Genomic DNA, 17,827 nt, shown 5'->3' with positions numbered 1-17,827 from the left:
CCAGTAGGGTTCTGGCCCTTCTTAAGTGACGGTCTCAAATGGAGTGGGTAGCAACTCCCATCACAGCCTCCAAACCACCATCACCCACCAAGGCCACCCAGAGATAAATCCAGGGGGGCAGCAGCATCTGGAAGATTAGATGGTCCTGTGTTAGGGCCCTAATAGTATACTTTGACTTTCATTTCACGGAATTTTGGAGCAATCTTATAAAGCAGTCAACCTCCTGACGGTTCTTCTGGGCCCAGGCCCAGCTGTGCAGGATCCATCTTGCCCTTCTCGGAGAGAACAGAAGGAGTAGGGTTGGGTCTTAGGACATCCTCCTTACGGTGGTGATGTAATAGGAGCTGTTGGCAGCCCCATCTGGGGACCAAAGCATGGAACTTTTTGAATGTTTCTCCAGCTTTTGTCCATCTTAGCATCAGAAGCTTTTCACACTGGTCTTTCTCCACAAAACTTTGACATCAGAAGCAGGAGTTTATCTCTCGTTGGCCAATTTCCCTCAAAGACAATGCAGAAGAACTGGGATCTAACTATTGGCTCAACTACTTTATTTTACTTATGGAGACGTGTTTTAATAATCAGAGCATTGTTCTGGTTGGGTATTATTGATCAGAATAAAGTTATCTGCTTATTTGTGAGCATATGTTTATTATATACACATTAGTATAGACTTGACATTGTTTTTAAAATGCATTACTAGGAGAGAATAGCCATTTGTAACAGAAAATGCCTATGTCTAGGCTGAAACCATCCTCTCTTTTTTGAATTCTAATGCTCAAAGTTATATCATCTCAAAGAGGACTTGAGTATTTACTACAACAGGAATTGAAAACTCCAGCACTTGTGGTAGCCAGACAGGCTGCATCATGAATAAAGTGGGCCAGGTACGTGTTGTCTCCTTTTTGTCTTTAAACATACAACCTTCCTATCTACATTTTGTGTTCATATTCTAGTGGAGATATTTGCCTGAAAAAATATTTCTTTTCTATGAGAAAGACAGCAACAGCCCATTAAAACATGGCAACTCAGCCCCAGTGTCTGGGAAACACTAGAGAAGAGTGGGGACTGGAGAGAACATTCTGAATCTATAGGGAGGCAGCAGCTGCCCAACCAGACATTGCCTATGGGAATGCTACCTATTATTGCCAGATCTCAAGAGAGGCCAGAGATTCACATTTCTATGTGATATTTCTTGTTTTTTAAATGATGGCTCAATAGTGTTATTTACTGCCTGTAAGAGATATACATCAAATATCAAGATACAGATAAATTGGCAGTAAAAGGATGAAAAAAGATTTACCATGCAAACAGTAAGCATAAGATGAGCATGATTATATTAATATCAGACAAAGTAGATGGCAAGACAAAGACGATGGCTGTAGATAACCTCAGCAACTGGACATTTCATGATGATAAAAGGCACATTTATTAGGAAGACAATAATGCTAAATGTTTATATACCCAATAACAAGGCATTAAAATACATTAACAAAAACTTGACTAAAGAGAAAAATAAGTACATAATCATAGTTGGACATTTTTTAACATACTCTCTTATTAATTGATAGAAGAAATAGACAAAGCAGTTGGCATATAGATTATCTGAACAACACTATCAACCAACATGACTAAAGTTATATTTTCCCAACGATTGCAGAATAAATGTTCTTTTCAAGTTTACATGAAATATTCACCAAGATAGATCATATCCTAGTCTATCCTGGTTTCATTATATTTAAAAAGGTTAAAGCTTTATAGACTATGTTATCTGATTATAATGAAAGAAAAATACAAATCAATAGTGATGAGATATCTAGAAAATCCCCAAATATATGGAAATTAAATAAGGCACACTAAATAATCCATGAGTCAAAGAAGAAACCATAAGGGAAATTAGAACATATTTCCAAGTGAATCGTAATGAAAACAACAGATCAACATTTGTGGAATGCAGCCAAAGCACTTATTAGAGGAAAATATATAACTATATCAGAAAAATAGAAAGGTTTAAATGTTAAGAAGCTAGAAAAATCACAGCAATGTAAGAAGACGGAAAGAAATAATAAAGAACAGAAATCAATGAAATTGCAAGATAAACTTTACAGAAAGTTTAAAAAGCCAAAAGAAGATACTTTGGAAAGATTAATGAAATTGATGAAGTTCTAGTAAGACTAACTAAAAAAAGAGAGAGAGAAATCCTAATTACCAATATAAGAAATGAAAGAGGGCATATCACTTCATATCCTATAGCTATCAACAGGGTAAGTAAATATTCTGAACAAATTTATGTTTATAAATTCAATAACTGAGATAAACTAGAAAAATTCTTGAAAAACACTTCTTACCAAAATTGACACAAGAAAAATAGTTTAAATGGCCCTATACATTTTTTAAAAATTTATTTTGTAATGTAAAAATCCTTTCCACAAAGAAAAGTATAGGCCCACATGGGTTCACTGGTGAATTCTACCAAACGGATATCAAATATTTAAGAAAGAAGTAATACCACACTTACACAATCTCTTTCAGAAAATAGAGAAAATTCTTCTCAATTCATTTTATGAGACTAGCATAAACCAGAAACCAAAATCCTAACAGACCAATGTTCTTCATGAACATAGAGAAAAATTCCACAACAAAATATTAGCAAAACAAATCCAGAAAATATATAATATGGAAAATATATCATGACTGAGTAGAATTTAGCTCAGAAATGCAAGATTGGTTTAACACTTGAAAATTTGCTTATGTAATTCACCACATTAACAGAATAAAGGAGAAGAATCACATGATTATCTTGATAATGGAAGAAAAAGTATTTGACAAAATCCAACCCCCATTCATGATAAGAACTCTTATCAACTGAGGAATAGAGGGGAACCTCCTCAATTTCACTAAAGACAGCTATGAAAAACCTACAGGTAACAGCGTACATAATGGAGACATACTGACTGCTTTCCACTTAAGTTTGGGAACAAGGCAAGGATACCTGCTCTTCCTACCTCCATTCAGTAATGTACTGGAAGTTGTTGCCAGTGCAGTAAGACAAGAAAAAATGCATGGATATTGAGGAGAAAGAAAGTAAACATTATACAAACATTGTGATTGTCTACATAGAAAATCCCAAGGACAATTTAAAAAAAGTAAATAGTAAAAGAATTTAACAAGGTCACATAATACAAAGTCAGTAAAAAAAATTAATTGGATTTTTATATACTGGCAATAAACAATTGAAAATGAAATAAATACCATTTATAATAGCATCGGGAATAAAATATTCAGTAATAAATTTAGAAAAGATTTTAATACCTCAGCCCTTAAAATGTACAAAAATACAAAATGTTTCTGAGAGATATTAAAGTAGATCTAAATATACAAGTACTTCATATTCATGGGTTATAAAATACAGTATTGTTAGGATGTCAGTTATCTCAGATTCAATGCAATTCTAGTCATAAGCCCAGCAGACTTTCTTGTAGAAATTGAAGAGGTGATTCTACAATGTATGCGGGAAAGCAGAGGATCTAGAATACCTAAAATAATTTTGGGGAAAAAAGTTAGAGGACTTATACTACCTGACTTCAAGACCTATTAGAAAACTCTGTTAATAAAGTATAGGAGATAAATCTTTGTGACCTTCAAGTAGGTAAAGTTTGCTTAGTAGAGCATAAATCTACTAAGCATAAATCATTTAAAAGCATAAATCATTTAAAAAATGGACAAATAGCATTTCATCACAATTAACAATTTTTGCTCTTCAAATGACACCTTTACAAAACTGAAAAGGCAAACCACAGACCAGGAGAAAATATTATAATACACATATCTGTCAAAGGACTTGTATCCAGAATATTTAGAGAATGCTTACAATGAAAAACTAAGAAGAAAGCGAACCCTGTTTTTAAAATGGGATCAAAGAATTTCACCAGTGCTTCAGTACGAATGACCAATAAGCATCTACATCGGTCATCAGGAAAATGCAAAACAAAACCACAATCGAATGTCACTGTACCTCAATATGCTTGGCTATAAAGAAAAAGACTGATGTAAATATTGATGAGGATGTAGAGTAGCTAGAATTCTCCTACGTTATTGGTGAGAGTGTAAAATGGTGAAGCACTTCGGAAGAGACTTCAGAAGTTTCTTATAGGGTGAAACATTCACTTAACATGTGATCCAATCATTTCTTTCCTAGATATTTACTCAAGAGAAATGAGGGGCTTCCCTGGTGGCGCAGTGGTTGAGAGTCCACCTGCCGATGCAGGGGACTCGGGTTCGTGCCCCGGTCCGGGAAGATCCCACATGCCACGGAGCGGCTGGTCCCGTGAGCCATGGCCGCTGAGCCTGCGCGTCCGGAGCCTGTGCCCCGCAACGGGAAAGGCCACAGCAGTGAGAGGCCCGCGTACCGCAAAAAAAAAAAAAAAAGAGAGAAATGAGAATGTATGTCCACACAAAGACTTATACAAGACTATGCATAAGAACTTTATTCATAATTGTTCCACTGGAAACGTCACAAATGTCCATGAGCAGGTGCATAGATCATCTGTCTTATATTTCCATAATCGGATGCTATTCAGAAAGAAGAAGGAATAAACTGCTAGTACACATAACAACATGGATTGATGTCAACAATAATACCTGGAGTGAAAGAAGCCAGACACAAAATAGTACATATTGTATGATTCTATTGAAATGAATTTCTAGAACAGGTTAACTAATCTATTGTCATAGAAATCAGAACAATGGCTTCCTAGGATGGGCGTTAAGGGGCACTGGGTATGGATGTGTGTCAGAATTAGCTACAAAGAGACGTAAGAGATCTTTCTGGGATGATGGACGTGGGGTGATCGAGATGTTCTATATATTGATATGGGATGCTTACATAAGGGTTTATGTTTGTCAAAGATCATGCATGTTTATTGCTTGTAAATTGTACTTCAATAAATTTGAAAAGCAAAGACATTTGTAAACATCAGCAGAATAACCAGCTGCTGCCTGGATGAGGATGGAATACACTACTGTGTGATAGGCCCACCCCTACCAGGAGCTGGGTCAGCACCACCAGAACCACATGGGGAGAACGAGAAAGACATAGTTCCCCAAAGGAAAACACAGATGCCACTCTGTCAAAATTCTGCACGTCTGGCAGGTGGCTCCCGGAACTAGGAATTGTTCTCCCCGACGGATGCCACACTGAGTACCACGGTGGATTACGCACAAGCAGGTTGGTGTTCCGAGGAGAAATGAACTCCTGTGAAGCTGCCTACACATCATGTGATCCTTCACTCAGCTTTCACATCTATTCCCAGTGAGGTGCCAGTTGTTAAAATTCTTAAGAACCTTAGCTCCACACTGAAAAAAAGACTATTTCTAATAAACATCCATGACTATGTCTTGTTATTAAACAGACTTTGGAATCTCTTTCTTTTCATTTAAACAGGGTTTGGGTTTATTCGATACTACCAGTGAAGGTGGCTTAGTTGGGAGGAAGAGAAGGAAGGAACTGTTTGTTTTTTTTTCAAAGATTCCAATTTTACAAGCGGGCTGTTTGATCCCTTGGGATATTTTAATTACTTCCTGTTATGAGACCAGTCAAATGGGATGAATGAATCAGACCATTCAGTTGGAAGCCGTAAATGTTAGCTGAATGGACAAGAAAACAAGCCCTCTTTTTTTTCAAGTGGCAGCAGAAGAATGTATTCAAACTAATGCTGGCACTAGGCTGGGAGAATCATCATCATTTCGTACTTTGGGACTTTCCGCATTTTGCAAAGCATTTATCCAGCATGTGTGTCGTGGACACTTTTGGTTTGCTATGATTATCAATCCCTGCTTTTCCTTTCTAATAGGCATACATTTTGTCCAAGTATCTAACTCTACCCAACAGGGTTCAGGGGGTCACCGAGGATAGTTCCTGATTAATTTACTTCAACGAGCACATGGGGTTCCCCAAGGATAGTCAGGCAGAGAGATGGAATAATCTGGACTCCTAAGGCTGTGATGGTTCTTCACCTGTGTCTTTTTTACCTCTGGACTTTCTACTCTGTGATTTGTTATATAAGTTAGTGCAAGTCAGGAGTTTCTTTTATATGTAGCCCAAATTAATACAATGTACCATACCCTGTAAGGAATTGCCCTTTCTTCAGGCAATGTCCAATTAAGACTGCTTCTTCCCTAACCTACTCTGGGCACTAGAACCCAGACTATAATTTTGAATCGGATCAACCCAAGAGTAACTGCCAAAAGTGCTTTTGGCTGCAAATATGATAAAAAGTTGCTTAAACATTTAGATGTTTGTCACATGGAACAAAAAGTTCACAGCTGGTAGGGTGGCTTTACCTTACCTTTGGGCTCGGGGCGTTCACATCTTTCCTTTCTGTCTTCATCAGCAGTGCGTAGACTTCTGACCTCATGCTTGTAGCCTCATTGCTGCAAGTTGGCTTTTATACCTCCAGAGGTGCATCTGATTCAGGAGAAGGGGGGCAGTGACAGCACTGGCAGATTTCCCAGTTGCCTTCAATTTATGTCTCATGGCGAGAAACGTATCACAGGGCATCCCTAGGTTCATGGGAATTTGGCAGAGCAACTGTTCTTAGCCTAACATCCTGCTACCCTAACAAAACTGAATTTTCCTTATTAAGAAGGAAGACAATGTTTATTAGGTAGGCGGCTCACAATGACTGCAACACTAGTTCAGATATTTATCTGTAGTTCTTTAAGAAACTAAGGAGGTTCTTTAATTTGAGATTTTTACAAAGACGGCAAGAAGATTAGCTGAGAAGGACCAAGCTCATTCCATGGAATTAACTACTTATAGTTAACTTAAGCATGAACAAAGAGGACCCAGACTAGGAACAGCAACAAAGTCTTGTATATCCCTCCTTACCTGAGGGGAGTGATGTAAACCTTAACCAGGTGCAACTAAAGGAAATGTTTCACCCAGATCTCCCTTCCTCATCCTCCTGGTTCTGCACCATTCACAGACCTTCTCTGGGTCTCACAATGTTATATGGTCGTTTCCCTCTAGAAGAGCTGGTGGGCACACTGCACTCTCTCTGCCCATCATGGGCATCCGGCGATCCATCTATCCGTCCATTTATTCATTCAATATAAGTTTTCTAAGAATCAAAGGACAGAGTCTTGTCAATAATACTTCTACAACTGTTAGATTCGGTTTAGAGGGATATTCTTTTCTCTGGCTTTGCTGTTTATGTGTTTATGTTATTTTGTTTGCCATCTGGCTCTACAATAGCGTGTTGGGACGTGAGGAAGTAAAAAAGAAAAAAAAATACTTCTAAAACTTTAGCTCTGCTAGTGATGAGGCTACTGCACAGGTCTGTGTAAATGTTCCTTCAATACGCTCACAAAATTCTTTGTTTTGCTTTCTGTCTATTAGAGCTGTATGGCTGTTTTCTGCCTCCCTGCCACTCCCTGTTTGGAGCAAGCTCCAATCTTCACTGAGGGGGTAGGAGCAGGTTTGCTATCTGCCCTGACTTTTGACAGGAACAGAAGAGCTTTCAAGTTGAGGATTACTTGAAAAGTCCCCTTGGAGAGCTATCACTGACTCTAAAACTTAGGGAGACGTCCAGGGCCGCATAATTAACCAATGACTCTCACCCCTCTCCACCACCAGCCCTTAAGCCCGGGGTTTTGCTATTTAATCCCACGCGGGTATATTAGTGCTCTGATTTTTACACAGTGGGAAAACAAGACCAAGAGCAACTTAGTATTTCTCTCTTAGCTGACGACGAAGTCTGCTGTCTCGTCTCCAAGAATTCCAGTGACTATGATTATTTTGCCAAGAAACGGAGGGAGAACTGCTTCCGTGAGCACATGTGAACACACGTAGAGGATTTTCCCAAATGTGTTAGAAGACACCTTGGAAATGCACAGAGAGGTGCTCAAGAGTGGGTGAGCAGGGACACTGTCAAGGGGAGGGGCAGAGAGGCGGCCTTTGGGTTATCTATTGCCCTGCAGCACGCACCCCAGCAACCCTTTTATCATGTCTCATGGGTGGTTTTGATAGTGGGTTGGCTGGGAATTGGCTGCTGGCAGTTCCTCTACGGGTCTCGCTTGGCTTCTCTCTCGTACTGCCATCAGTGGGCAGCAAGGCTGGGTATCTGAGCCTCAGGTGTTCTTCCATGTGACTGCCCTTCATGTGTTGACTCATCCTCTAAGGCCTCTCCCTGTGGCCTTGTTTTCCGATTGGGGTACTCCAACTTCTTACTTGGGAGCTCAAGGCATGGCAAAAGGTTCAGGCCTTCTTTTTTTTAACATCTTTATTGGAGTATAATTGCTTTACAATGGTGTGTTCGTTTCTGCTTTATAACAAAGTGAATCAGTTATACATATATATATGTTCCCGTATCTCTTCCCTCTTGCGTCTCCCTCCCTCCCACCCTCCCTATCCCACCCCTCTAGGTGGTCACAAAGCACCCAGCTGATCTCCCTGTGCTATGCAGCTGCTTCCCACTAGCTATCTACCTTACGTTTGGCAGGTATATATGTCCATGCCACTCTCTCGCTTTGTCACAGCTTACCCTTCCCCCTCTCCATATCCTCAAGTCCATTCTCTAGTAGGTCTATGTCTTTATTCCTGTCTTACCCCTAGGTTCTTCATGACATTTCTTTTTTCTTAAATTCCATATATATGTGTTAGCATACGGTATTTGTCTTTCTCTTTCTGACTTACTTCACTCTGTAATGCCTGGGCTCAGAATCCTGTAACGTCACTGCCCCCAAATTCCACTGGTCAGAGCAGTCATGGGCCAAACCAGATTCGGTGGAGGCAAATGTCTAATGCTTAGGAGTTTTCATACTTAGACTGTCTCAAGGAAGAGAAGGCCCTGAACAAAACTGGCCTGTTTTTACAGCTTGACTTGTAGCCAGTACCAATGTCCCCCAGCAGATTAGTTGATGAGACAACACTGACTTAAGGGACCTGGCTTGTGAAATAGGGTTATGCAAGATTTTGGAGTCAGGCTCAGAGTCAGAGAAGCTCTTCATAACACACTCATTTCCACTCTAATATGTTTTTAATAATCCTTTCCTTGGTATGAAGATAAACCCTGCTTTAAAGCAATTGAAGGACATGCAGAGCCATGGCCCCATTCTGCTGCGGCCAAGGCAGCCTTCACAATCACCTGTAGGAGCACCCTATTTAAGTAAAATGTGTTGATTATTTTTAACACAACTTAAGCCCCGGGAGACTAATGAGGTGTTAACAGTGTGTGTTAATTACGTGATTTTTGTTGTCCTCATTAAAGTTAAGATTCTCCATCCTATTTGCCACCTGGAATCCCAGAGGAGCCACGTTGCTCTTCTGACCCTGGCATCTTTTAGTTTCCCGCAGTTTGCACAATCACATAAACATATTTTGTTTCCCCTGTGGAGAATCAGATGAGCACAGCTCCCACACTCAGAAGACCTTTGTTACCCCCTTCTTAATTATTATCCGTTTTTAATCACCATTATTAGCGGTTGGATCTTACAGTAATGTCACGGTGCAGGAAGCTAGTGACAGTAGCTCATTTTTCATTGTTTAGAGCTGACTGTCCTTCAACTCAACAGAAAACTGCCAAAGAAGCTGAAAACCAGGAAGAAGGAGAAGCACAAAAATCAGCTTTCATTGCTTTTTGCAGTGCTTTAATTAACCGAGGAATTGTGTTGATTATTTTTAAACTTTTGCAATATATGCTATACCTCTGTCCCGAGTGACAATACATCCCATCCAGAAAAACCTTTTCTCAGGAAGAGATAATCACCTATCCCAGACTCATCTGAAGCAGCAATCAACATCCCTTTCATGACTGTCTGCATCGCTGATGTTCTGGGGGGACTTTATTTGGCAATAGTGTTGGGGGACTATTGTAAGTCCAGGAGGTAATGGAGTCAGGATTTCAGCTGAGGATGTCTTAATGATGGCCTCCTCAGGGTGTATGAAGTTGTAATGAAAATAGAAAGTGCATCTGACTGGCAAATAGCACACTGTGAGTCTTCCTAGTAATTAGAATTGCCTAAAAATGGAATGGGCTGTCACATGAGGTGGTGAGCTCCCCGTCAAAGAATCAGGGATGTTGAAGCGAGGGTTCCTTGTCAGGGGAGGTTAGACTTGATACTCTTTGGGGAGTCTTCCAACTTTCATCTAGATTCTGTGATTGTTGTAGGCCACACAGAGCAGTAGCCTTGACTTCGGAAATTTGCAAGTTGGGTCCCATGATGGAGTGTGATAGAGTAGAAGGTCAGGCAATCCTGGGTTCCAACCCCTGCTCTCTTACTAGGGCTGTGTTATTGCGAGCAAGTTACTTAAACTCTCTGTGCTCTCTAAAATGAGGATCGAAATATATTGCTTCTAAGGCTGTTGTAAGAGTTAGAAACAATACATTTAAAATACAAGACCCAAGGTAAGCACTCAATAAATCACAGCTCTAGTTGCTCTTAGGAGTCTAATTCTTAACTTTTTTATTCATTCTCCACTTCAAGGATGCAATCTTGATTTGTAAAAATGGAAGAAATGGAGGGCTCAGAAAGATATTGGAGAAAGATCAAGCTTGTAGCTGTACTAGTTGAACAATGAAGGGAGAGCAAACCTTCATGCTGAGTCATCAGGTAGGGTCTCCTGAGCATGCAGAAGAAACCTGCAGCACTGGCCCCTTCCTGGGAAAGGAGATTAGCACTGAGTGCCTGTAGAGTACCAGGAACATCCTCATGTTACCTTAATACTCTATAACATTGTCATACCATCCCTGAGAGGTAGGTCTGATCATCCCCATTTTACAGAGAGAAAATCAAGTCTCAGAGAGGTCACATGCCTAACCTAAGGACATATGGCCATTCCCCCAAACTGCCTCACCCACTCTACCACCAAGTCTTCCAGGTGTTCTGCTGTATCTTCCGTTCACAGGGCAGAGTCAATCCAGATGCCCCGTTGCTCTCTGAAAAGATGTTCCCACCTGATGGGATATGGCGAATTTAGCCCAACCAATGGAAGCCTCTAGAAAGCTAGCATTTGGAGGACTGAGCTAGAATCTGTGTTTATAGACTTTAAATATGATCTGCCACTAACTCGTTCTTTATCTGTTTATCTTGGGCTTTGTAGAGGGGACACATACGTCTGTTAGACCTTTGTATCCCCTTTTGTCCACATGGTTCAAAATTTTGAAGTACAAAAAAGGCATACACGACACAAATGCACATATTTACGAAACAGACTCCCAGACATAAAGAACAGACTTGTGGTTGCCAAGGGGGAGGGGGGTGGGGGAGGGAAGGATGGGGTTTGGGATTAGTAGATGCAAACTATTCTATATAAGAGGCATAAAAAACAAGGTCCTACTGTATAGCACAGGGAACTATATTCAATATCCTATGAAAAACCATAATGGAAAAGAACATTAAAAAGAGTATATGTATGTATAACTGAGTCACTTTGCTGTACAGCAGAAATTAACACAACATTATAAATCAACTATATAATTCAATAAAATTATTTTTTAAAAGGCATACAATGAAAAGGCACCCTGATGCCCTATCTCCCAGGTATACAGTTCTCCTTCCCAGAGACGACTAGTTTATACAATGCAGTTTCTATGTATAGTTTCCCAGAGTTTTTTTTTTTTTTAACTTGAGGTAAAATTCACATATAGCAATTTTAAAGTGTACAATTCAGTGGCATTTAGTGTAGTTACAATGTGCAACCATCACCTCTCTCTAAAACTTTTTCATCCCCCCAGAAACAACAAGAAGCAAAATTAACCATTATGCTCTCACTCCCTGTTTCCCCCTCCCCCTATTCGTAACCACTAATCTGTTTTCCATCTCTATGGATTTGCCTGTTCCGGATCTCTCCTCTAAAAGGAATCATGCAATATATGACCTTTTCTGTCTAGCTTCTTTCACTTATAATGTATTCAAGGTTCATCCAAGTTGTAGCGTGTATCACTACTTCTTTCCTTTTTATGGCTGAATAACATTCTGTTGTATGTATATACCACAATTTATTTATCCATTTATTTGTTGATGAATGACATTTGGGTTGTTTTCACCTATTTGGTTATTATGAATAATGCTGCTATAGTAATTTGTGCACAAGTTTCCACGCAGACATATGTTTTCATCTCTTTGGGGTATATACCTAGGAGTAAAATTGCTGGGTCATACAGTAATACAATAGAATTTAAATATTGAGGAATAAGAGGTTTTTAAACATGCGATTTCCCCTATTTTCACACTGTTGCTAGCATACTAAGCATATTGTGTTACACTTTGCTTCATTTATTTGACAATGGGTTTTGGAGATCTTTTCAGTGGTTTGCTAGTAAATGTTTAACAACTAGGTCTCGTGGGGTAGGGAGTTCCTTGATTGGTAGCATTTACAGATGTCCATGGCATAACTGCCACCATGGTCAGTTTCAAGCTTTGTGAGGTCGCTGACTGCAGAGTTAGGAAGAGAAGCTAATTATCTGCGCTCATGAATTGGTCCAAGCGACCTCCAGCACACAACTGGATCCTTCCCTATCAGAGCATGAAGAGCTGCCTCATTCCCTTTTATGACTGCATAGCAGGTCATTTTAGGATGTACTATAATTTTTTAACCAGTCCTTCATAGTAGACACTTAGGTTGTTTCCAGTCTTTTACTTCCACAATCCAGACTTTAACGGCTAACCTTGTATGCGTGTCATTTGCTCATGTGCAAATATAGCAGAGGACATGGTTCCATGACTTTTAAGAACCGCTATGGGAAGAAATTCTCAGAAGACAATTTATTCCTTCACTGGACAGTTTGGGCTGTTGGGAAAAATTCTATGCAAAGAAATTGTCTGTTTTATCCCATTCTATTTGTGAATAAAATAGATGCCAATTAACTAGCCACTTGCCAGGTCAAATAATTAATGTAAAACTTTGAAATGAAAAGCATGTTTTTCTTCTTAAAGATTGGAATTTGTGTAAATACAAAGTAACATGGTTTATACTTGGTGACCTCAAGCACTCTCACAAGAAAGAGAAAAAGAGAAAGAGAAAAAAATCCATTCCTGGGACACTGTGACCCTGCTCTGGAGTCCATAAGGGTGAGATTTGCGGCAGAGGGAGCCAATCAGGGGATTAGGAAATAGGATAGTTGTAGAGTTTCAGCCTAGCTCTTCCTTAGATTATTTGATCAAGGAACTGGAAGATGGTGTTTCTCAACCATCTCATTGCACTTTAGAATCTTCTGGGAAGCTTTTAAAATCTTAATGTCCAGGCCACAGCCTAGACAAATCAAATTAGACTCTGCAGTTGGGGACGCAGGCACTTGTGTTTTTTAAAACTCCCTCGGTGAGTCCACTGTTCTGTCAAGATTGAGAAGAGAATATGAGCAGGGAATCAAATTAGGGAAATAGGGAAACACGTTTGTATTAGTCAGGGTTCTCCAGAGAAAAACCAACGGGGTGTGTATGTACATAGAAAGAGATTTATTCTAAGGAATTGACTCATGTGACTATGGAGATGGAAAGTGCAAAATCTGCAGAATGGGCCCACAGACGAGAGACCGGAGAAGAGAAGATGCTGCAGTTCAAGTCTAAAGGCCATCTGCTGCTAAATTCTCTCTTGCTTGAGGAGGTTGAGTCTTCTGTTCTATTCAGGCCTTCAACTGACCGGATGAGGGCCACCCACGATATAAAGAGCTATCTGCTTTGCTCAAGGTCCACTGGTGTAAATGTTAATGTCACCCCAAAACACTGTCACAGAAACATTCAGAAGAATGTTTGATCCCATATCTAGACACTGTGGCCCAGCCAAGTTGACATATAAAATTAACTCTCACAATTTAACAGGTGTTAGGGGATACTCAAAAAATTTCATCTTTAGGGTGTAAGGACAAGAGTTCAGCGGTTATTTGAAGGTATATTTCTCTGGTTTGGTTACAAACAGATTCGATTTAAATTCCTTAGCTGCTCCCCCAATTATTGATGCCTTATTAAAAGATTAATTGATGCTTTTGTTAAAAGATTATCAACTTTTTTTGCCAGCAGGAGTGAGTGTTAATTGTGGAAGGAGATTCACTAGAGTGGATGTAAAAACGTTGATCTTAAGTCAGGAACATATTCCTTTAAGAAAATCTGATTCCTTCTGCTCTCTTGAAAGAACCCCAGTATCAAAACCCAGAATTAAAAAGATCAGTGTTGAGAGTTCTATTGGTCTCAGCAGAAAGGAATATGTGGCTTATTGGGAAGATCTAAAAGGGCTTCAGAGCCTTTCTCTGTCACCAGCAATAGAGTTTACTTTCTTCCGTAGTAACTCCCCATGTTTGGAAGTTTAGTTTACTTTAGAATCCAGTTTTTCTAAGCAGCTGACCATCATGTTGCCTGAATATCCCAAGGTCTTTGATTTCAAGTAGGCTTTGAATTGAGTGAGGAATCGGAGGCCTTTGGCCCAGTAGCTTCCATCTGGCTTTGTACCACCCACTCTTGTTCACTCTCCCATTTCAGAGTGCAAACTGGAAATATTCAGCCCAGTGAGAAGATCCAGACCGTGAGGACAACACAGGGAGTCTGAGGACCACACCGAGTATCTCCCAGTGGCCATATGCGACGCTCAGATTCCCAGAGATGGTGGGTTCTGCCAGGAGCCACTTTTAACCTGTGGAACCAGCTGACTGATAAAGCCGGGACTGCTGTGAGTTAGCAGGAAACTGAGTCAACTTCATTGATTTGTAGTAGGAGGGTATGGGTTGAGTTTGTGAAGACCTTGAATGGGGTTTGTTTGAGCAGCTGAGTACGGATGCACACCCGCCCTGCCTACACATACCTACACACAGCACAGGTGTAGAAAGCTACACACGGGCTTTCTTTAGTTGCATCGAGCAGGGGCTACTCTTTGTTGCAGTGCGTGGGTCTCTCATTGCGGTGGCTTCTCTTGTTGTGGAGCGCCGGCTCTAGGCATTCGGGCTTCAGCAGTTGTGCCACGTAGGCTCTAGAGCGCAGGCTCAGCAGTTGTGGCGCACGGGCTTAGTTGCTCCGCGGGATGTGGGATCTTCCCAGACCAGGGCTCGAACCCGTGTCCCCTGCATTGGCAGGTGGATTCTTAACCACTGCACCACCAGGGAAGCCCCAGAGCCTCAGTCTTCTATCTGTACCCTATGAGGAAATGGCGTCGGGGTGAGAGCACCTGTGTTGTGTGTAGGTATGTGTAGGCAGGACTGGTGTGTATCCATACTCAGCTGCTCCGGTTGTTAAAACATTGTAATATTTTCATACTCCTTGGTAAAGAGACACTGACCCAGGCCCCTCTGTTTGCCTCCCTGCTACCAGCTACCCAGCAATACCTCCCAAAGTAGGTTCATACATTCCATTACCATTAAACTCTGTTTCCTCTGTGAGAGAATTAAAAGGAGAAATAGATCAAGTGATGCCACTGAGAAATGGTATAAACCTGTCCAAACAGAATGTGCTTACATTCTATCACCCAAGCAATGTGGAGTCAAAAGCCACCCACGTGTTACAGCTACCACACCCATCTCCCCACACCCCTCACTTGGGTCAGTACACTACTTATCTGATTTCCTTGCCAGCACCAGAAACATGCCATGTATAGTCTAGGCAATCTCTTTGGTTGCCCATGTAGATGCGAATCTATCCCTAGGTTGTAAATTCCTTGAGGACAAGGTTCATGTCTTAAGCATCTCTGGCTTCCCCTCAGTTCCAGGTTCCATGCCTCACTGTAGACACATTGGAGTTGTTCAGAATCGGTTCATATGTTACATGCGTTCCCTCAAAGGGTAGTTTTGAGCCAGTACTTGCCTCATTCCAATGGCATAAGCCCTCCATTTCCCCTTACTACCCACTTAGGGTCCATCCACGGCAGCTCTGCACCATCTTCACTTATCTCTGCTGTGCAGAGACGGTAAGAAGTGAACTGTCTCATCCTCAGGCCAGCTCCTCATTTTCTTAAATTTCAGTTAGGTTCATTTTCAACATTTCTCTCATTAGGAAACATTACAAATGTGTGTTTTTCAGAATTCTTTTCTTGGTTCTCTTGAGGGAAATTTCATATGGCAGCAGATGTGCTGGGCTGATTGCTGTCAAGGTAACCTATTCACAAACTTGGAGGATTAAGATGTGGACATCTTTGGTGGGGGGAGGGGGCATTGTTCTGTCTATTACAGGCAGCGAAAGCATTCGATTGTGTCAGAAAGTAAAGAAGTGATCAATAAATAATGGGGACATGTCAAAATGACACCAGGAACCAGCTTGATGGACCTTGTATTAGTCTGCTCTGGTCGCCATAATGAAGTACCCAGACTGGGCGGCTTAAACAACAGAAATTTAGCTTCTCACAGTTCTGGAGGCTAGAAGTCTAAGAGCAAGGTGTTGGCAGGTTGAGTTACTCCTGAGGCCTCTCTTCCTGGCTTGCAGATTGCTGTCTCTTTTCTGTGTCCTCACATGGCCTTTCCTTTGTGTGTGCGCTGAGAGAGAGAGAGAGAGAGAGACATCTCTGGCATCTCCCCCTCTTCTGATAAGGACATTAATCCTATCAGATTAGGTCACCCTGATGACCTCATTTAACCATAATTACCTCTTTAAAGACCTTGTTTCCAAATACAGTCTCATTGGGGGTTAGTGCTTCCACATAGGGATCTTGAGAGTATACAATTCAGTCCGTAAGAGTTCTTCCACTTGTATCATGATCCAGGTTCTAATGTGTGAGCAAAAGCAGATCAAGGAAGCTCTCTGGATGCCACAGTGGGGATGGGACGGGGAGGGGGCAGATGGGTGTGGTGGAGTATATACAGCTGTAACACATGGGTGGCTTTTGACTCCACATTTCTTGGGTGACTGAATGTAAGCACATTCTGTTTGGACAGGCTTATATCATTTTTCAGTGACATCACTTGATCTATTTCTCCTTTTAATTCTTTCACAGAAGAAACAGAATTTGATTGTAATGGAATGTATGAACTCGTTTTGGGAGGTACTGAGCCTGCAACTAAGACGTTAACACTCAGGCTTCCCTGGTGGCGCAGTGGTTGAGAGTCCGCCTGCCGATGCAGGGGACACGGGTTCGTGCCCCAGTCTGGGAAGATCCACATGCCGTGGAGCGGCTGGGGCCGTGAGCCATGGACACTGAGCCTGTGCGTCCAGAGCCTGTGCTCCACAACAGGAGAGGCCACAACAGTGAGAGGCCTGTGTACCGCAAAAAAAAAAAAAGTTAACACTGAGAATTCCCTGGTTGTCCAGTGGTTACAACTCTGTGCTCTCATTGCCAAGGGCCTGGGTTCGATCCCTGGTCAGGGAACTAAAATCCCACAAGCCACGTGGTGCAGCCAAAAAAAGAAAAAAGAAAAAAAAAAGGTAACACCTGTGGGCTTCTGCATGGCCCTAAATTAGATAGTATCATATAAAAGCCTGCAGACCACTGCTCAGTCCAGGGCTGCCTCATGTCCAACCAGTCATCTTCTCAATGCTCCCCATCTCATCCCCAGACCCAGCTTAAAGTGATTCTCATAGCTATACTAATTGTAAACTCTAAGAAAAATGGAACAGAGGTTAAGAAGCAAAAACACGGAATCACTTAGATCTATGTGGTATATGTTGTTTTCTTTCCTTCCACCTTTCCTTCCTATTATAAAATAAATGAAGAAAAATCATCCATAATAACAAAACAGTTACAATAATTTTTGCATTTCTTTCTGATGTTTTCCATATCCTCGTTCCTTGTGTATTGCTCCAATGACAGTATACATTCAATTCTAGATTCTGTCTTTTGTACTTAATCCTAGAGAATTTAATATGTTGTCTGACAGTTTTCAAACATATCTGCAAATTATTTGCCACTCCTCTCTTTAAG

Source organism: Stenella coeruleoalba (assembly GCF_951394435.1).
Source record: "Stenella coeruleoalba genome assembly, chromosome: 4".
Lineage (NCBI taxonomy): Eukaryota > Metazoa > Chordata > Mammalia > Artiodactyla > Delphinidae > Stenella > Stenella coeruleoalba.
Note: the sequence above shows the minus strand (reverse complement) of the source record.